Source organism: Falco biarmicus, chromosome 1 (assembly GCF_023638135.1).
Source record: "Falco biarmicus isolate bFalBia1 chromosome 1, bFalBia1.pri, whole genome shotgun sequence".
Taxonomy (NCBI): Eukaryota; Metazoa; Chordata; class Aves; order Falconiformes; family Falconidae; genus Falco; species Falco biarmicus.
The window spans coordinates 18353898-18376354 of NC_079288.1; the positions used below are offsets into that span (position 1 = coordinate 18353898).

Consider the following 22457-nt stretch of genomic DNA (forward strand, 5'->3'; position numbering starts at 1 on the left):
GTTGCAGATAGCAGGCAGATACACCTGGTACAGTGCAGAGGTCAGACACTGAGCATGTGAGATACTTGTTTGGTTTGTTACAGCCTCCTGGGAAATTTGTTTGGGTTTGGTTAACTTGACTTTTAAATGCAGGCATCCTACGGAAGGAAACTTCCCTGAATGACAAGTCTAATGTAGCTAAACAAAACCATTTTTGAAATGCAGAACTCCAAATGTGATTAAAATGCAGGTTTTCCAATGTATATTTCATCAAGGCTAACCATGAGCAATCCTTTTAAAATATTTCCTTTGATGGCTGGCTGTTTATTTGGATTCAGTAAATGCAGGTTTGGTGAAAGAGGGTGTCAAACAGGTCAAGAGGCGAGACGGACACTGTGCCCTGGAAATTCGAGCCTTTATTATCTGGTCTCCATGGGATTTCCTTTCCTACATGGAAAAATGTGTGGTAATGCCATAGCAACAACAAAGAGACAAACATAGCAGGACATGTCTCTGCTGTTTAAGGCTTAGTAGGCTGGATTTTGTAAATGACTACATTTCCAGAACAGTTATTTTGCTTAGAATAGTATAAACAATGAGAAGCTGAACTAAAGGCACAAGAAATAAGGTTGAGCAGCTTTCCATCTTCTCTTTGAGGATTTGTCTGTAAGGCAAAAGAAGCCTTATAAATATTAAGGACAACTTGAAAAATCCTCATTTTAATTTTAAAATGAGTCCTCTCCCTTGTCTCATACCAAACTTACAAAAGAGGCATCCTTAAGCCTTAAGATAAACCCCTCACCCTGTGTGGGTAGGCATAGCCGTCTGCGACTGCACGTATTCTCTGCCAGCCAGTTCCCACAGACAAAATCTACTGCCTGCTTGTTAGGCAAAGGGACTTTGCTTAAGGATTCAGGGGTTAAATGGCCCTTAAGGAACTGGGATGTCTACTGAGAATCACAAAACTGAAAGAGGCTCCCCTGAGTGTGGCACTTTAAGGCTGGGCAGCTCTCCGGGGTGGAGGTCCTGCCCCCCGATGGTATGGGACAGCTACTGTGCAGTATGTATGCCAGCAGGACGCATAGGAAGGCATAAGCTGCTTTTTTTTTCCTATAGATTTGATCTAGTATTTCACAGCAATGCATGACCTGCCAACAGTGTTCTTAAAACCTTTTGCAAATGGTAGATCAACATGATTTATCAAAATCAGGTTATAATCATGACGCTGATCTGTCAGTCAGTGGCCCCAGAGGAAAGTTTTTGCAGCCTCCTATAACCTTTCAGATCCTTGACATGAAATGCAAGGCTTCCTGAGCTGCTTCATGACCTTATTTGTAACCTTCCTTTCACAAGCCATTATTCTTCACACAGTGAGCCCAGATAGCAGAGCCCATCAGCACCTGTCACAGAAGAGGTCTTGGCTTAAAACTCACAGTCTTGCTGTTGTATTTCAAACCAGCTCTTTATCACAGAAGACCAAAGTCATGCCAAGAAAAGACATAAGAATGGTGTGTGTAAAAAGGAAAAAAATCTCTCCAGTTGTCAGGAAAAATGGCTAACTATAATTACAACTATGTTTCATGGCTACCCAGTTTTTGCAGGAGTAAATCTCAGAGACTGGATTCCAGTGCCTTAATTTGCAAACCCATTCTATATACCCATCACCGGCTCTGCAATACAGTACCTCTGACCTCAACCTCTGCCCACTCCACCTGGTCTGTCCAGAAACCTCAATTAGTCATTGGGTGTAATGTTGTGATAACTGCTTTGCAGTTTAATTGTTTCACTAGATTGCCTCTCCAGGGAGGGTGCTGAGCATCAGAAATTCCCTGCCCTTGTGCAGAGGGGGGACAAGTGCTCCATGTCTTCCCTAGACCAAAACTTCAATCATCTTCTTTGAAGCCTAAATCTCAGTTTATTCAGGCTCTCATCACAGAAGAGCACCAACATCTAATTCATAACTTACCTAGTATTATACTGCCTCTGATTTCACTATAAGTTTCTTTGAAAAGAGTAAAGTTGGGCAGTATCCAGAGACCATCAAAAAAGCTAATGGCAAGAGGTCCTAACATGCCTCAACAATTAATGTGAGCATATGACTGACAAACTCACAGATAGGGGTTTCATTCAAAAGGCTCCTTCATAAAGAATAATAACTGTACTAAGGATATGAATTCTCTTAATAGTTCAATACATGTTGAAATCGTTTCACTAGGCATAAAAAGCAGTACTGTGAGATTAACACTTAAACAGATTGAAAACATCTGGGTTTAGAAAATGGATTGGTTAGACAGTCAGCTTTTGCAGGGCTTTGCAGGGTTATTTCCCCCTTTGGATTAATCTGCTCGACTACAGAATAAGTATTTTTCTGACCTGCCAGCAGAGACAATATTAATAGTTTCTAATTCTTTAGTCAGCAGAACAATAAGGTGAATGCATGCTTGGGATTGGATAAAGGGGAGTTTTTATGATCCTCTAGTATCCCTTTAAATTCTCCTTCTGTCACTTGCAACAAAACAGGCACTTTTTGGTATGGAAAACACATGGCACACAAAGAAAAAGGAAAAATAAGCCTGCCACCTTTAAATGCAGAACTGCACTCAGATTTATGGGGTTGTGGCTAAGGAACAGAATAACAGCTGATATCTTTTTATGGGTGATTGGGAAAAAATAAATGTATTTCATATACTATTATGCAATGGTTAGGGATCTCAAAGAGATAATAGATGGACTTTTTTTTTTCATTAAAATGCCATTAACAAATGGAATGGGTGGGAGGAGCCATTGACTTGATAGTGGTAAATGGCCTGATCACAGGTGAATAATAATAATTGTGCATTGGCAATGATCAGTGCCAACTTGACAGATAGCTCAGATCTGACCTGTAATATTTGGCATCAAACCTCATTTCTATGCATTCAGCTTCATGCCTTCTATCTTTATCACCCAGTGCATTTTCTTTTCTGAGAGCAGTCTGATTGCTACTAATCTTCTAGCCTGTAACCTAATGCTCTCTCTTTAAATGAAGTCCCCATATTGTTGATAAAGAGTCATTGTGCTCGCTTATCTCCCTCCTCTCCAGAAGTGATAGCAGGAAATCTGACTTCTCAATTAACCTGTACTGAATTAGAATCTTTATGATCAAATCGGTCGAGGTAATTTTTTTTTTCTTTAATTTGGACTGCTTGAAACTCAGTGGGAATTAGGATTTGTGAATCTCACCAGAGCCTCATTCTGTGCGTCAGAGTGCTGTGGTGTACACAAATGAAAAGCCATTTTCTTGTCATTCTTACAAATTGCTTCTCTTTCTGAAATTTTCGAAGGAGGAATGAACATGGCACTGTGTCGCAGGGAAAGCAACAGAAATGAGATCATTTACACCATGGAAATATAATGGATGTTTCACAGATGTAGCAAACAAAGGCGAGTATGGCATAGATCTGTCTGTAAGACAGAAAGAAGCCAGACCCTCCACAAATTAATTAAAGTTATTATTTAAAATGTAGTTTTCTGGGATGCAACATTATAGATTGGCATGTGAGAATGAAGACACTCAAAACCTAGTATATTGTGTCTTTTGCATGTTTTCTGAAATGTTATTTTCAGATTAATCTATGTCTTACAAATGCCACATCCCATATGGGAATCTCATCAAAGGCTGGGGAAAAAGTAGATGAGTAAATTGTCAAGAGAGGCAGGAGTTTCCACCAAGCCAGGCCAAGAGGCACGTGGGCTGCTGGGCTGGGAGCACATCCAGCTCACTGGCCTTGACAGGGCACAGATGGAGTGGGCTTTCTGTTGCTCTGCCCCATGGGGGCTCCCCAGTATAGGGATGCCCTTCTGCTCCCATGACTGCTTTATAAAACCTGGTCTTAGACACTTTCTTCCCTGCATGTCTTTGAGTTAAAGTAGGGCTTAACCTGGAGGAATAAGGCTTGGTCTAATTCCTTGGCATTTTACACAGATAAACCAAGAAGTTTAATTATAGAACGTTTAATTAGAGACTGTATTTAAGATCATCAAAATGTCTCCTACATTAAAAAGCATATAAATTTCATTAAAATATGGATACCTAAGAAAAAAGATTTAGAGGCTAAATGGAAGCCCTATCATTACCGCTTCATTTCCTTGCTGCTGTTTGAATTTTGACGGGAAGGGCACTGGCAGCAGTGCTACTCTGATTAATATATTTCTTTTTAAGATTCCACCTATAATTACCCACTGTAGGAACATAAGGACCTGGCCAGGTTTAAATCAGCGTGCCCCCGATATCTCCTTTATTCACTAGATAGGTACTTCATGTATTTTTCTTGTTCAAATGGGGATGCATAGCTATAGTTCATGAAAGGCTCATCTAGGTTATGTCCATACGGCAAGAGAAAGCCTGCACTAAACACACAGAGGCTGGTACAAATCAAATTGTCCACCTCTCCACTACAGATTAAAAAGCAAACTAAAACTAATGCCATAAAATAAAACCTGGACACAATACAAAAGTCTGTATTTTATGAAAAAATGTCGATGTGATTGAAATGTGATGGAAAGTATGGAAGGATTTTGATGTGCCAGTGGAAGTCAGAGATAATTCTGATAAGTTGTGGGACAGCAGCAGGTATAAAACACATGAAACTTGGTAAAAAGGAAAACTTCAGTGAAGTGGCACAGGTGAAAGATTAAATTATAGTCAGGGTTACATAAAGCTTTGAAAAGGATGGACATCAACACAGGTTTTTGACATTCTCTTCAAAAACTAAGACACTGCCTGGAAAAAGTAACTTGCTTTCTGAATATTGTGGGTGAATGATAGCATTACTTTGTAATGCTGTTTGTAGGTAGTTTTGCTGGTAGGAGAAAATTCTTACTAATCTTTACACTTCACACATTCATCTCTCCATTATGAATTAGTGCCAGAGTACACACTTGCACTAGCTCCCATGTGCAAGACAGGCTGTAAAGCTCCAGCACAGAAGTGCATACTTTTCATAAAAATACTCTTTTGCTGTAGATTTCAGCAAATTTCAACAAATGCTTTCTCTTCCATCTAATATTTGTGTTTTCCTTGTTAGATACTGTTTAAATTCACTTTATTTCAGGACCATCTTGTAATGTTTGCACAGTATTTCAAAGCACTTCCCAGTAAAAAGACATTAAGGTAATCTATGATACTATAAATAAAAGGCTTTTTTAAGAAAGTCCTTGAGTAATTTTGCTGTAATGACAGCAGGCCTCATTAAACAGCTGCATATACGACACAGATTGGGGACATTTGCAATGCTAGCGTGCCTGCATTTTATAACAGCCCCAAACGTGACCCCTGGGAACACAGCAGTAACAGAGACATGGGACTTAAATTGGATTGCAAGAGGAGCAGAAGTGTCAAAGTTGGCCTCCCCCTGTGATAGGGCAGCAGTCTGGGCAATGGCTGGGGTGCTGCCTCCCTTCATCTCTGCTTAACGCTTCGTTACTCAGTTCCTACGTCCTGCTGTGCTCAGCAGGGTGACATTGTCCTCTGCACGACAGCCATACGCACAGCTCACTTTTTCCTAAAGGAAATCCCGTAGCTGTTTTGTCCAGATTCTCCCAAGTGGTGTTTGTATGTCATCGCCTTTCATGTGGGTGCACTTAGCTCTGTGTTTCAGTTACGCCGTTTTTGTGAAATACATTGTGACCCCTGCAGAGAGCAAGCCACAGTCCCTGCCTGCAAAGATGCACAGCCTTAACTGTGTCCGTGTAATGAACTGCCTGGTTCACCTGGTTATCAGGACTAGGAAGATCACACTTGCTCTGAAGGGCACTTTCCTCCTCCTGCTATGGATACTCACAGCCTGTCCCACCTCCCTCCTGGCTCCTTCCTCGCTGGTCAATGTGTGTGGGTTGGGCTGTGACCTCTCTGGCTTGCCCCACGCTCGCCAGCGTGTCTGAGGCAGTCTTGTGCCAATAAACTCAGGGTATCTTGATCAATGTTACTCTCTAAATGTTATGTCCTGAGACTTGTAGATATAGATATAGAACTGAGAGAAAGGATCTGATATTGCCTGAATTTGCTGATATTATATATATATTTTCCTCAATAGTCTCTTTCAGTCTTTAGAAACCCAGGGCTGTATTTGGCTTACTGTGCCAGCCTTACACGTCTATGATAATGCTCAGTGCAGTAACACCTTCACAGTATTTTATAAACCATTTCAATGAATACAAACAAATACATGGAAAGACAAATCATCATCCCTACAGAAACTGCTTGCTAAAACCAGCTGTCTTTCTTGCACACCACATCTGACCTGCTCTCACCATGCAAGCTGTCCTGGCCCCGGCCCCAGAGCCACCCGTATTCTGGCTCACTGAAACACACAGAATCCCCTGGAAAAAGGGCCTGTGCTAATGCTAGTATGGGAAATGTTGCAAGGGTTAGGCAACAGAAGTCAGAATTTAAACCCCTAAATCCTACTGATTTTAGTCTGGAGAAAGAAAGCTAATTTTTCTGACTCAGTGGCAGGCTGAAGCTTTAATGAGGATGCCAAATACAGCTGGAGCTGTGGCAGCACCTTGGCCGTGGCACACAAGCACAGGGCATAGGTGCCCTCTGCACCATCCGCATCTTGCTGCCATGGGAGGGGCCTCAGTGGTTCATGTGCTCAGTCAATTGCAGCAAGAGCTGTCAGGTGGTGGTGGTGAATTGGTTGATAATTGTGTATTTCAGCTACTCCATTCCTCAGCAAAATAGTTCTGTTAGGAAAAGAGTTATAGAAACATAAAAACAGGAGACAATTTTGAAATGCAGCTTGGTGTATACATGATAGAGAAATCAAGCTTGAGAGGATCTTATAAAAGGCTGAGATAACCCCAGCTGAGCACTTGTTCAATTAAGCTGCTGAAAGTTCAACTCTTTATTGTATGGAGGCAAAACATTCAAGTCTGTACATCCAGGCATACAGGGGTTTAACTAGGACTTTGTGATTTGCCACTGGATAATATGGACTATGAATTTGTCTGCAAGTCATTTCACAAGGTCTGAGGGGTTATATCCTCCCATGGGTCACCAAACACAGGTAAACGTCGTATAAAATATTGTTCCTTCAGCCCTTCACTAAATGTGTACAGAATACCAGGCTTCCAGACTCCTGAATTAAAGCTGTAAATTTGAACTGTCAAAGCCAAAAGATGTTGAACCAGGCAGCAGGTACCTTTATGACATTTTCTTATTACAAGCACTGAGATGCAATTGCTCATAGAGGGCATTAAATCAAGTCCTGGGTGGAAGCTGCGACAGATATACCCCAGGTTCCTGCCTTACCGCAGGCACTGGCAAAACACTTGCAATTAACCTACATGGCTGAGGAGCTGGAAAGTGGATATGCTTTTCTTTTGGACGGGTTTTGCCATCCAGCATTTAACTGTGCACCTGTGACTCTGACCAGTCACAATTATCCTAATGAACTTAAGCCTATGGAGCAACTATTCCATCACTCTTGCAGGACAGAATCTGCTGCACTGCTCTGCTGGGCATGTGGTGCTCCAGTGAGCCACACTGTATCCTCCCAAAACGGCATTAGCCACGGAGGAGCAACCACCTCGGGTGGCTGCCATCCACATCCAGAAACACAGGACAAAGTATGATTTGACAAAATTAAGGATGCCAGAAGACTACTGCTGTGCTGAATTGGTTATATGGTTATTGGTTTGTATCTTGAGCAATCTGCAGTAGTTCAGCAGATGGCTGGACAGTGTTGTCGGCAGAATCTTAACTCTTTGCATATAGTTAAAGGTTTGGTGTGGATAAGTGTCTTGGGACAGCAGAGCTAGATATTGTGCTGTCAGCCTCATTCAGCCAGGCCAAGGGTTCCCCATCAGAGGAGTTTACTTGGGCTTTGTTGTTAATTGTTCCACTCATTGCTTCTTTGTAGTCAATCAAATCTAATTCTGTCTGTGGATCCAGTAATTACATGTTCTTGTTTTTATGCAGGGCTAATAGACCACCTAAGGCTTTGTGTAAGTTAGTTAATGTTTTCTCCTGCAAAGCTGGCATTTTTCCTGTACTATGGTGGCATGTGCAAAATGTTCCTCGCAAAAGCATATGGTGAATTGCTAAAGTACAGTGAATGCTTATGGGTTTTTGAAGGATAGGGTTAAAGGAGTATGTTCCTTACGATATATATATGAGCACAGTGTTAATTTTATAGTTCTTCCATAGCCTGAAATGCCTTAAAATTGCTGCTGAGAAAGCCGATATCTCAGGGGAAAAAGATTCTTATAAGGAACATGAGGCAAAATAATAATTTCAGAAGGTGCTTGAGCCAAATCGGAATGGCGATGTTGGGCAAACAGCCTAAAAAGGAGCATGGATCATTGTCTTGCACTGAACTGCAAGCTTGTGGGGCAAAATTTTTAGGCCAGCTGCATAAAAATGAAAGATTTTGTAGGGAAAGATAAACTGGTGGTGTTGAATATTAATCTGCTAGTCATACTGCAAGAGAATTGTGGTTCTTTGTAGATATCTGGGGGCAAAACCTGGCCTAATGAGGTCAGTGGTGACATTTCTGTTGACTCAGTACAGGCAGGATTTCATTCTAATTCTTTAACTGTTTTTATTTCCTGTAAATAATCCCAGCTAGAGCTGAAGAACATTATTAACTGAGGGTTTATTCCTGACTGCATAACTATAATGCATTAATAAATAGGTAGCCAAACTACTACTGTTTTCTGATTATCTTTCAGCTTTCTCATTTATTTCTGTTTTTACTTGTTCTCATGTTATGTTGAAAACAAGTAAAAAATCCACGTTTCCTGGCAATTTTGGGATGCCCGTAAGAGGGGTAACACATACTCCTTTCTCCACCAAGCAATCCCTGCCGTGTGTTCAGGCAGTGGTGGAGTCAAAAGCGTAACATTATTTCAGCTTTGGTTCCCTTCAATTTCTGCTGATCCCATGAAATTGAAAAAGCAAGTGGAAAAAATTCAAAAGATCCCATCACATTTTCTCCAATTTAAAGTACTAACTATCATGTTATGCAAAAGCCTGAGGTAAGCCTCAAAGTTGGATCTCTTACACAGCAATTTCCTTGAAGAGTTGTTGGATGACATTTTCGTATGGGTTTCTTCTACATACAAGTATTTTATTGCATCTATTTATTCCAGTGACCTGGAATTCATTTATCTGACAAAGATATTTCCATGACTGAGCTTCCAAACATACAGAGAAAAGTATGACACGTGCTTTTAGTTTGTTCTTTTTGTGGCTAATTTGAAAATGAACACTACAGAAATATGTGTACAGCACAAAGGTTGCACATCGTTACTAGCAAACACCAGGTTGCAAACTTCTAGGTGGCAACAACTCTGCCAAACCACGAAATTAATATGACTGTGATGGAGCGTAGGAAGGACTGCGATCAGTAGGCATGCAGTGATTCCCAGGCACAAAAAACCCAGGCAGGGATTTAGATCAGCTGATGAAAAATCCTTTAAATCTTCCAACTTGTTCCCAAGTTCCTCGCAAGTAATCAGATACTGCAGCTGAGACCTTATGTCCTCCCCTGAACAGTGTATCTAAGCAAGCAGCAGGGATATCTTAGCTTGGAAGCTGACTCTTATGCATTTATAGTCTCTAAAATGAATGTGGGGCCTCTTTTTGTCAGACAAAACCCTAAAGGAATTAGGACAGAGAACAAGTGCTGTTATGTCCTGGTGCTGTACTGAAACATGTTCTTTTCTTAGGAGGAAAATCAGTTAAATGAATGGAAACTTTTGGCCCCTGATGGCTGCTGTGTGCACTTAGGGTTCACCATTTGCCCTGCCTAGATGCACATCACTTCTGCCAGAACAAATGAGTATTTCCCTGATTAATCAGTAGTCCTCAGGGAACTGCTCTTTCTGCACATATATTATGATCATTAAGAAGCCTTGCTCTATCTTGTGCTTGTTGCAGGATATGGAAAATGCAACGTAAATTGTGCAAAGTATACTATGTTTATTGGACACATTTCTCTGTGTCTCTTTAAGGAACAGTGTAATTTGGTATCCTGAGATGACAAATGATGTATTTAAGTTCATTTATCTGTGCTGCCCCATAAATGTTATTAACTCAAACATTTAAATGCAGGAAGATGGAAATGCTGTGGGGTTATTTTGTCATCCCTGAAGGAAGCCCCTATCATGGACTAACCAGTGCCTGCCTGGGGCATTTCTCACTGCTGTGTCGTGGGGCTGGCAGTCTGGTTCCAGTGCCTGCAGCAAAGCGGGGGTCCCAGCTCTCAGCAGGGTGGCGGGGAGCTAGGCAGGCACAGCTGATCAGGGGTGCCTGAGGCCGGGCTCTGCTCACCCACTGGAGTGAGAGATACGCAGCTGCATGGATGGCGTTCCTCCCAATAGCATCCTTACCCCTCACTGACACACACTGATCCATTGGGTTGCTGTAACTTGCCAAACCGACACAGATTCACTGGAGGTTTTGCTGGGTTCCCTCTCTCCTGGCTCAACCAACCCTACCACACCTGGCATCCTACACAGGCCAGTTGTGCTGGGCAGCATCCTTGGCAGGACCAGCATAGCTTGGACCCGGCAGTGGCACAGGGGCAGGAGAGAAGATAGAGTCCTTTACTATATTTGAAAGCGCACCTTTCACTTTGCAAGCAAATTATTGGTTAAATCACATTTGACAGATTCCAGAGTAATTCACTTGAGTTTAGGAGGCAGGCGTGACTGTGTGTTCACTTGACAATGAGGTGGCTTATCCCATTCAAACAAGTGTCTCACCATTGTATGGTATTGGACACCTAATTAAACAGCAAATTAAAATGAATAGTTTCCCATTCCACTAGCACAAACACCTAATTTGGGTACTGCATAAGACTTGCCCTGTTGCAAGATGAATTATTTGCTTTTGGGCAACAGGGCATATCTCTTTCCTGTCAAGCACATGGCCACTTCTGAGGAAGGGCCATCGTGCCATACAGGGCACAGACTGGGTTTCTCTTTCCTCTTCTCCATCTTCAGGCTCTGGTTTCCACGGCAAGGACACTCAGGCCTGCAGGATGGATCAGCACAACCAGTGTGGAGGCTGTCTTCTCTGTCCTGGGCTGAGACAGATGAAGTCACAGGGAGCACACAGCTGGCTGGTGGCAGAGCCTTTTACTTTGCTCTATCTAAAAAACACAAGCATCACCAGCTCCTGCTGCCAACTGGGAGAAACTTCCACAAATTTCAGCTTGTGGAAGTCTCTCCACTAATGCTCTTTATACATGAAAGAGAATTTGGCTGTCTGATATGTCCCCTGCTGGGCCTATATTGATTTCTTTTTTAAAGATGAAAATATATGATACAGTGCTCTTGAAAAATTACAAAAACAAATCAGCCTGGAGCTCAATATAATATGTAATTTTAAAATTCTAGCTAAAGACTATGTGAAAGAGAAGAGAAATATGCATTTTTTTATATTACAAGATCTGAGCTTAGAAATTGTCTTCATTTCCCTGACCCCTGGACTGGAGGGCATTGCTCTTCTGGCACTCTTACATGTTAACAAGGTCATCTGCACTCCCAGGAGAAACTCAGAATTCATAACTGGAGTTTCACAAGGTAAAAAAGAGAAGAGAGTGATTTGCAGTTTCTTTACATAAAAACATATTTAGAGAAATTTCCAATGCATGTCCCTCACTACAGTTGGGGTCTTAAATAGTTTTTTTAAGAAAGACTAATGTTTATTTTGTTGAAGCATTTCAGTTCCCCTTGGAAAGGAAAACCTAGAAAATAAATAAAGTTCAGTGTCAAAAGATCCATAGCAGCGCTATTCTCTGTATTAATAAAACAAAGGGAATAATACAGATGTCCTTGAGAGTAACTGTTTCTTACAGAGATAAGATGGTGATTAATGGGAAATTTGTTCTTGCCAGAGGTAGCTATCAAGTGTAAGTAAATAAATGGTATGGTTCCATTCTTGCAGTCTATGTACCATAAATATTATTACTCTGGTAATAGGAAGCTGTAAGACTGTTGCCCATTCGAAGGTTAAGATTCTGAAAACACCCTTGCCCCTAAGGTTATTCTGTTGATGATGTCATTTACTATGATGCCACAGGAAAAAAAAATGGCATGGCAACCAATTCAATTTAGTTTTAAAATAATTTCCAGAATATAATGTTATTTTCTGATGGTGTCACTGCACCTTGTCAAAATTAGCCAAAGATCTTAACCTCAAGAAATGGAACAGCCTTTATGAAGCTGGATTTTAAACCTGATAAAGTGCTGGAACAAATAAATATAGGTTATGCCCCTTCTGATGCATTTTAAAACATCTCCCTATAGGCAGTATGCATCCTGCAGCAGCTTGCCTCCTTCCTAAGCACTCAGTAGGGAGCAGCAGATTGCTAGGAGGCACCAACCTCCTGCAGTTCTTCGTAGCACTTGCATGAGGTTACTTGCACAAGAGTCTGAGGATTTCCAATGCTACCTTAAATGGAGACAGAAAAAAACTTCCCCACAAAGACATTTGATCACCCCCATAGCTTATTTATGAATTTTGTTATTTCACGGTCCAAATATATTAACTAACTTATTCTATCAAAAAATATAAATTATGAACATTTGTTAGCTGCACCACTTGAATAATTGTATCAAAGTGTAATAAAGTTATTGAAGGGATTTATTAACCTAATGAAGTAACTCATTAAATCCTTCAAATGCATTAATGAAGGAGGAAGTATGGGCCTTTTGGTATAATTGGAGATGGGAAATTGTGCAGCTGGGCCAACCTGATAAAAATGATCAGATATCCCAAATCACTTTTATTTAGCTAGTAATTTTGGACATTTCTACCACTACTCTGGATTTCTACATTATTTTTCTAACCTAAGTAGCTCTCCCTCAGAACTCAATTACTTTTTTTGTTTTACTGTGTCCTGAAGTTACATTTGTATGTTTACAAGCTGGGAGTTGAAACACATCAGTCAACGGCAAGTTTCTCACCCCATGCAGTGGAGAAGAGACATGAGCTAAACCCAAAAACTTTTGAAGTGCACTAGAATGGCAAAATGTTGCAGTTGACAGGAGCCATTGCAAGCAATGACTTGCTCAGGTACCTATAAACAGTGTCCGCAGTGGGAAGTGAAGAGCACACCTGGTCCTTCCCACTAGCAGGCTGATGGTGTGCTCAGCAATAAGATGCCAGGTGAGTTTCAGCTCTTTTCTTCCAGCAGCCTTGGACTAAATCAGCCTCTTGTGTGAGGCATGGCTGGTGATTTTTGCAGGTAGCCCTGTCTGATGCTAATTAATGGAGTGTGTGGCTTGACCAGCCTGGTACTGTTTTGACCATGTGCTTTAACAGGACATGTTCCTGAAAGTTGCTGTGTAAGATCTGGCTAAGGAACACAGAGGTCAAACATGGCTGAAGCCAAATGTTAGCTGTGCTGCACTAGCTCATTTGCACAGACAGCAGTCAGTACAAGCATCCTCTGCTCAGAAAAAGAAAAAAAAAAAAAGCTGGATGGTAAAAAAAGGGTGCACTGACTGAGGGAGGACAGGTCCAAGTCCAGCACACCAGCAGACTTGTCTGAGGATCAGCTCTGGGATCACCTGCTGCATTTCCAGGCAGCTTTCAGTGAATTAGCAGTTGCTATCCTGTTTCCCTTCTGCAGAGCATCTAGTTTAAGCCAGGGCTGATTCCTTTTCTAATGTTTTTAATGGTTAGGAAAACCACTGCATGAGTACAAGCTGCACTTTTCCAGTTTGCAGCATTAAAAAGCTTCAAAGTACTCAGGTAGTATTACTGCTGGAGGTGCTGCTATAACCCACTTCAGTAGGATGTAGTCTACCATATGGCTACAGCTGTGTGGCACCTGGGCTGTAAAAAGAGGGGAGCTCGGGAACAGACAATTATTTCCAACATTACTTGTGGTGTTGCTGATTTATGGTGGGCTGGAGTCAGCAGCGTGAAATGAGGGTTGTTACAGAACTGTTCTTTATGATCAGGTGGCAGTATGTGTGCTTCTGCTGACTGATGACATTCACAGGACTAGGACATCTGAGAAATAGAAAACTCTGGTTTCAACCCCCTGTCAGGGAGTTTTTATTAGGAGATATGAAAACATGCAATTTGTGTCTTCCTGGTAGCTCCTGTGCTCTGGGAAAACTGAAGCTGTTCTTTGTAGCTTAAATCAATTAGGAGAAGGATGTAGGATCCCTTTTTTGTTTTCGGCACCTATTTTTAATGGTTACATTCCAGATAAAATGCTGTTCTGTCAGGGATTCTAATCACCTTTCAGCCATTTATGTAAAATACATGTCTCTGAAAGAGGTAATGAATGCGATATCCCTGAGGCTTGGGGACTGCTGGGATGTGAAGTGCAACTGTAATGAAGTGGGACGTGGGCATTATTCTCAGGCATCAGGCCTCCCACCACCACTGAACTCAGCTGCCATATCATGCATCTCTGTGATGTGGGAGACAAGGTATAGAATGTGCAAAGTCAAAATAAATTCACTGTACAATGCTTTACAATAAGGTCACCTCTGATGTAAGGCTAGTATTTAATGGCCACCAGCTTCATTATAAATCTGGTTTCACAAGCGTCTGCTCTGCTTAAATTGTGAGTCTTGGGAGAGGTGAAAAGATTGATTTAAAACAGACCTGTGAGGTGAGCAGGTGGGGAAAAGAAGGGAGCAATGTGTCATGTCGAATCATGGCATTTCAGGTGATCTACACATCACTGCCCGTCTTTTGGACCTCAGCCCTTGCTCTAAACAGCTATTTAAGAACTTGGAACTGACAGCCAGAGTAGGAGCCAAGACCTGCTGCTGTAGACTAGGCAGCATCTCCCCTTCCCAGGTGAGCTGGCTCCAAAGCAGAGACAATATGCTGCAAGGAAATCTGTCTGCTCCCGCACTACTTCCAGCTGCATATGGATCCAGGCTGATACTGTTCCTTGCTAGGGAATGCATCAGATGGTGAGTTGAAGCTGCTCTTGTTCTTAGCCAAAAGATCACAAGAAAAAGTATTAATTTAAATTTTCAGTCATCATTTTCATTCCCTGCTTGTGCTAGAGAACATACCGGGTTTGGCATGGATACATTAATTAAGAAGAGAAGCAAAGCATTTGCCACCTTTATTTCTATTTGTAGAAATGGAGTTGAACGGCTAACTAATGTGCATTACCTAGAAAATATGTACCCTATTATGTTTACCTAAAATAGAACAACTGAAATATGCACTTCCTATTAGCGCTTCTTAACTATGGAATAAAATATTAACACAGCGATAAGGAATACAGGCACATTACAGGCACAATACATTCTGAACATGCTGCTCTCACCTAAAGAATCCAACACTTAAATATGCCATTATTATGTTATTAGTCTGCTTCTGTGTTTGCTGTTCTGAAAGAAATGAAGTGAGCATGATTTAAATAATTTAAAAAAAAAATAAATAGAAACCCAATATAATTATTGAAGCAATACAAAAAAAGAAAATCATAATGGCTTCCAAACTGGAGTGCATCTGACAGTCCCCATTTCTTAGCTCTCTGACTCTTGTAGAATTTTGTGCAACAGTCTGGTATTTTGAGAAACATTATCTCTTGTCTCTCCCTTTTACAGTCTGCTAAATAGGCTGTATATCTTCTAACCTTGCAGATGACAAAATGCACTTCTTCACCATAGTCTACACAGTGCTAGATCATTTCAGCCTTTTTGAGTAAATGACACGCAACTCTATAACTGCATGATTAGGCCCATAGATTACCACAGTGCAACTATAAATCTTCACCGTAGCTACCACTCACTTGGCAGAAATAGTGAAGTTTCATCATTTGTTCTTATGTAGAAAACATGCTGTGAAATGCAACCTCAAAGGTCACTGGGATGGCATTTCCTTTTGTGGCCCTTAATAAACTTGCAGCTAATGCAGCAATTACCAAGCCCAATTACCTCTATGTTGGCTTCAGAGAATTTCTTTTCCAAAGTCTGGATAGTCAGATTCTACTCCCTTCAGTTAATAAGTGAGGTAGATTCAGCTATTTGTACAATTTTTAGACATTTCTGAAACAGGCTATTTGTGCAATAAGGGCCCATCTGAATGAGGAAGTTGTGCCAACAGAACTTAAATGGGATATTTAAGTGGTACTAAAAAGATGCGTGGAAAAAAAGGTGCATGGGCACTCTTATTTCAGTGCTCGAGTGATTTAAAATAACTTGTTCTTATTCCACCTCACCTAAATCCAAATAAACTGAAATGGAAAACATTGTCTAGGTTTTTATGTACATATATTTCCCAGTAGTTTTGCATATATATACATACATAAAAATACAAGTTACTATATCTGATGCAGTTCCTTAGCTTGTGAGCTGTAGTTGCATACTCAGTATTTACTTAGACACTGAGCTTGGAGACATTGTATAAACTAGTAAATTTCCTTTGTTAGCTAACAAAAGGGTTTGGCAAGCTACACAGCTTTCATTATAACTGCTTTTATATTATAGCCGCTAAGTGCTAACTTGTGAGTTGCAGCCTTTAGAAAAGCTAGAAAAGGAACTGGTATAACCTACTAATTTGGCAACAGTCCAGCACTGATACATGCTCTTCAGATCACAACATGTTTGACTGAAATGAAGCCAATGGAATAATTCTTTACAAAGGAGAAGAGCTGAACTTTTATATGTTGGAAGTAGCTGTATCATTATTACGAGTTCTAGCTCTTTGTTCAGTTACAAAGGAAGATAGCTACATCTTGGTACCAAGTATATGGACGTTATTATCCCTGTTCCGTGCTCTCCATTTTGCTTTCCTTGGAGGGAATAATTGCTAGGGCTGCTTTCAAGTTTGAGCTGTAGGTACCTGACATGCACCTGCCAGGAGTTCAGCAGAGTAGAATGACATTTAACAGTGGTCCTTGTTTGCCTTGCCCCTCAAAAGTTTTGCTTCCATAGCAGTAGGATTTTGTCTGGTTTATTTTATCTTTGACAGGTCATTTTCCTGTTTAATTTATTTTTAATTCATTGGCATTTAAAATGATGCCTGCTGATTTTGGATGTATTTCAGCTCTCACCAAAATTACTCTGAAGTAGCCAAAAGGAAATCACTGATTTGTGGATAGCACAAAATTCCATCTTGTTTCTGTTTGTAACGCTCATGCACAGTTATAATCAACAATAACTGTGACCTTGGATCTTACTTAGCATTGTCTTTAGGTTTCCACTTGTTGGAAGAGACATATAGGTGTCTCTTTTTTGTACAAGGGAACTTGCATTGCCTATGTCCAAAATATCCTAAATGTAGTAAACCTTCAGGCATCCTACAAACATATTTGCTTGGGAAGAGTGCTGGAAAGTAGTGAATATAGGCTAGCCAGTGCAATAGGACAAGAGATGATGGTTTTGAAGATGTCTGCCTGTGTTAGTAGTTGAAAGGTTTTCTCACTGCTGTCAGATAGGATATCTGAAGCTTTGGATCAGCATCTTCTTTCTAATTTAAAATTATGTAAGTAAAATCACATAAACATAAAGAAAAGCTTAAAAGAGGCTAATAAAATTATTAGATTAATAAAATCTATAAACCTGAGAGGAAATTGTTATTCAAAGTCAACTGACCATGCATAAGAAGAGCTGCCAGCTTCAAGAAGGGAGTTAATAGATTATGTGTGAGAGGAAACTTCTTGATGAGTGAAAACTGCTTTGGTGGATTAAGCTGTCAATAAAAATGTTCCAAGAAGAGATAAGACTGGGATGATCTATAATAGGTTTGGAATAATACTCTTCCTCACCTACTATTCAGACCTAATTCTAATGATTGTCTGATATGTCCCACAATCTTGCAATTAATCTGTCATTGTCACAAGTATTAGGAATATGATACACTCCTAAAATAAGCAAATAACTAAAATAACTTCTAAGACAAACTAATCTTCTCACAGCAGGTAATTTCAGGAAGATAATTTATGCATACAGGATATTTTCCTACTGGTGATAAGTATTGCTACCACATATCATCTAAACATATTAACAAAACCAATAAAATAAAATAGCTTTTTAAAAAACAATAGTTGTGGTTCACCTCTGGATTTCCATCTATTTCAACATCAGTACAAAAGGATACACATAAGCTTAGCCAAGTTTTCCAAGTTTTCACATTCCTAATTCACAACACAGAAAACTATTCAACTATTGTGTTTCATACATTAAAACTCCCATCAGTCTTGCCAAAAGAAGTGGAAATGGAAATAGCCATTTTTTGTGCATGGTATTTAAGAGAGTTGTACATTGGTGCCCTCTACACACACTGTAGAGAACTGCATTACGTTGGTTTGTCTGGTTTACAATAAACTTGAAAATGGTATGTGATAGGTATTTAAATAATTAAACAGTATTTCAGGAGCTTAATGAAATGAATGAACCATTGCGATGAGAAAGAGTTATAGTTCATTAGAGTTTAAAGTAGCAGAAAATGCTGTTTTCCCTGAGTAGAAGTGTCATTGATTCAGTATTATCACCAACAATTTATGACTTTTGCCACAAAATGCCCTATCTTCCCTAAAAAAAAAAATGTCCTTCTTTCTAATAATACCTCATTCTTGTTAATTAAATTTTAAAATCAACAAAATCAGGAATATAGCTTTTTTAAAACCCAATAGGTACACCGTATTTTTTAAGCCTTGGGCCCACACAGGGAGCAGAAGCACAGCGCAGAGGTCCTGCCTTAGCAAACCCTTCAGAGGAGAAACTGCCATTTACCATCCGGCTGTAGGACACCAGTGACATAAAGAGGATGGGAGAGGGTGAGACTGTAACTGTCTGGGAGAGCAGAAGATTAGAAAATAGAAATAAAAAGTAACTTACAGTTGAACCGATGTATGCGGACTTGACTTCAGACCACCTTGCAGTCAGCAGTGGCTGTGACTTACTGGTGAAAACTCAGGTGATGGGGACCTAGCAATAACAAACACCATGTGTCAGATTATAAAACAAACAAAAAAAGCATGTTTTTAAAAAGACCCAGTGGCTGATGGGAGATGAATCAAATGACCAGTCAAGCCATGTTAAAAAAAGACCTCCGACTATCCGTTCTACCAGCAAGTCCCCTCCACACTCCATACGCTTCACACTGTAGAACAGACCCAAATACGTTGTCTAGCCATCTCGTGTTCTTGTGTGACAGCAGATTACGCTACACATAACAGTAAGATGCACTCACTACTGTATTCTGACATGCTTTAAAGTGATGTTTGTTGTTGGAAAACGATGCAGAGGCATAAGTGCTATATATATAAGAGGAGCCTAAATGGAGCCCCACTGTTTCTTTGTGTGCTCTCCCAGCTAACAGTGTTGCTGATAGACAGCACTACTAAGCAGTCATTAGCACCATGTCTGAAAGCTTGGCTTCTGCTGATAATAACAGGCTATTCAATATTTTGAGGCTCTGTAAGAAAGAGGGCACTTAAATGAGAATAATGAGGTCATTCTATGACATGCCTGAGGATATGAAACCATGGGTAACTTTTTAGCCCGTTTGATATCTGAACACACTACATTCAACTGTGACAGATTATTTCTAGCCTTCAAAAAACAAAGCTTCTTCCATTAAACCACACCATACAACATCAGCACCAAGTGGTAATCAAAATAGTGGTGTCACTGTAAAGCACAGCCTTCAAAACAATTCTGTGTAGGCCCAATCAAAAAGAAAACGGGCAAATATATACGGGCAAATATGTGAAGTAGAGCAAAGGGCTGAGATAGTGTCAGAAAGCCAGGAAATTTTAACAGTTAGCAAGTTTAAAATAATTTTTCTGATAAAAAGATTGCTTCCAATTCTGCATAATGTTTTCTTTCACCAAATGAGATGCATGAACTATTTTGGCTTTGAAAAGATGAACAAACTGAAATTTTAATTTTAGACCTGCTTCTTGCTTAGAGCAGTTGCTGTTTCTCTTAAAACTGGCTCACTTGCCTTTACAAATGGGCCCAACATTTTACAGAACATTTTGCACCACGGGCTATTCCAAGATTCTCCATGCAGTTGAGCAGTCTGGGTTTTGACTGGTGCTATCCTCTGTAGCCACTTTGCATCACCGTTTCTTAGATAGCATGTTGTTCTGCTTCCTACCTGTATTAGCCTGCAAGTGCATGCTACAACCTACATAGGTCTGCGGATTAACACAGTGTAGTTTGTTGATCAGCTTAGCAGTTTAACGCTCTCCAAGTTTACAATAGCAGTAGGGAAAATCTCCCATTTTTCTAGTTGTTCTCCTAGGTTGCTTCCTACATTCCATGGAAGTTTCAAGGCCAGGCTGGATCAGGCTTTGAGCAACCTGGTCTAGTGGAAGGTGTCCCTGCCCATGGCAGGGAGGCTGGAACTAGGTGATCTTCAAGGTCCCTTCCAACTCAAACCATTCTTTTCGTTTTTTTGGGAAAGCTCAGTGACCTTTGCTAGACAAGATGTTTGTGTGTGTGTCTAGATTAGCTTAATTTTTATTGTATTTTTTGTATTGTTTTTAGTGGTGTCAAATGTGTGTAGTTAAGGGAGATATGCATAATACAACTTACTTCTTTGTCTTTAGCTTCTGCATGTTTGTTTAATGTTAGAGCTGAAATGCACAAGCACAGCTGCTGTAAGCTCCCTCCTGCCCTGGGCACCCACAGCAGGTGCAGCCGGGTGAGTCGTATCAGGCAGTGTGAGAGGTGCTCGGGATGTGGCCTGTGCTGAGGAGGACCTTCCCTTAACTGGCTCCTGCAGCATCACCTTCACACACCTTCAGCCTGGAAAGAGGGATAGGCCACAGTGTCCTTCCTTGGGAACCACTGAAAACTCACACATAAAGGCCTAAAGGGAAGGAGAGTGGTTTTTGGGAGCGAGGGCGGGTTAAAACCTTGCTCTCAGAGTGCTCCGCTTACTGGCCAGCAGTTTCTCTTTGTACCCATACATAAGTTACCCCAGAGGGAAACAGACTAACAAGTTTGCTTCTGTTCCAGTTTTTCTCTTTTTAATTTCCATTTTCTTGCTCTTACTGTTTTGTTTTGGTTTGTTTGTTTTTTTCACAAGGGATTAACTCAGTGGTTCCATTTAGGCAAGAAGCAAAGGTTTAATTCAAATTATTCAGGGACTTTACAGGCTGAGTATGTTAAACTTCTTCACTTCATCTAGCCCTCAAGCTTATTAAAGTTGTTGGGTTTTTATTAAAATGATTAATGAGTGATTGCCCTTTTTTAGTGGATACTTTTAAAATTAAGCCTCTCTCTCCAATATTATAATGGAAATAATATGCACATGCCCTACCTGAAAGGCAATTACAAATACAAAGAATAGCACGTAGTGTTTGTTTTATAATCCTAATGTTTCATTAGATGTTTGCTGGTTATGAATTATCTATCAGCTCAAACATAACTGTTAATTCCGATTACCACTATTCTTGAATCGCTAACAATCCAGCCTGAATTTGAACAAAACACTGTCTTGGAAAAACAGGAAAGTAGGAAAAGGGATTGCTTCGTGGTATCTTTTTGGTACATAAAATAAAGCCTTTTAAAACAGACTATAGATTTTAAATACAGTGGTAATTTATCAGTAGAAAGGATAGAAAAGAAAAAAAAGGGTTTCTCAGTGTCCTGTCAAACAAGAGTATATGCGCAATGGCTGGGACGGCATAACCCTTCGCACCAGCCTAGCTTAGCCCCTCTTGACTTCCAAGGTGGGCAGAAACAGGCTCTGAGAACCGTACCTGGAGTATTTTAATGCATCTTTATCATAGTCATGATTTATACTTTTGGCCATCTTATTTTCAGAGTTGGAAAAGTGGTTCTGATGTTTATTAATTGCATAAGCCATGATATTTAAATATAACATAGTCATTAAAGACTGTAAAATCTGTGAAGTGCTATTAAAAGCTAACAGATAATACAGACAGTGTAATTGCAGCAGGCAAGTCTGGCTTTCCAACATCAAGAGGTGGCTGAAGCTTTGCTTGTACTGTAGACAAATTTCTTCATTATGCACAGGATTAATCTTCTAGTGTATTTGGGTAGGAGTAAAAGTTGACTCACTGGGAGAGATTTCCTGCTACTTTAACTCTATGCCTTTACCTAGCGAACCTTTAGATTTCTACAGCATGTTCTGTTATATTTATTGTGTGTTTTTAGAGTTTAAGCTGTCAAAGTTAGATAATATAGGAACTTTTGGTCTTAGTATTTTTGGTCTCAACCATAGGTCAACATTTTTTCTAATACTTGAATTTACAGAGAGAATGAAGAAAAAAAAATACTGAAAGATTCCAATGCTAAAACTGAAATAAGAAGACAGATTGTATTGTTTTTGATCTCTCAACCTTTGGGTCAAATGCAGGATTTTTTAAACAATTTAAGTTTGTAATAATAAGAATAATGAGAAAGTGCTCCCATTATCAGAACTTAATCAGCGCAATCTGAAAACTACATTTAAACTCTATCATTGAAAGTTTTTATTTGGCGGAACAAAGCGATTGTCTCAAGTACAAAAATGCTAT

At 40.2% G+C, this 22457-nt stretch overlaps 1 protein-coding gene across 1 annotated transcript in view; it reads left to right on the top strand.

Moving 5' to 3' along the window:
• Positions 1–22457, top strand: part of LHFPL7 (LHFPL tetraspan subfamily member 7) — a 64318-nt gene that overhangs the window by 39158 nt on the left and 2703 nt on the right. The window lies entirely within an intron of this gene.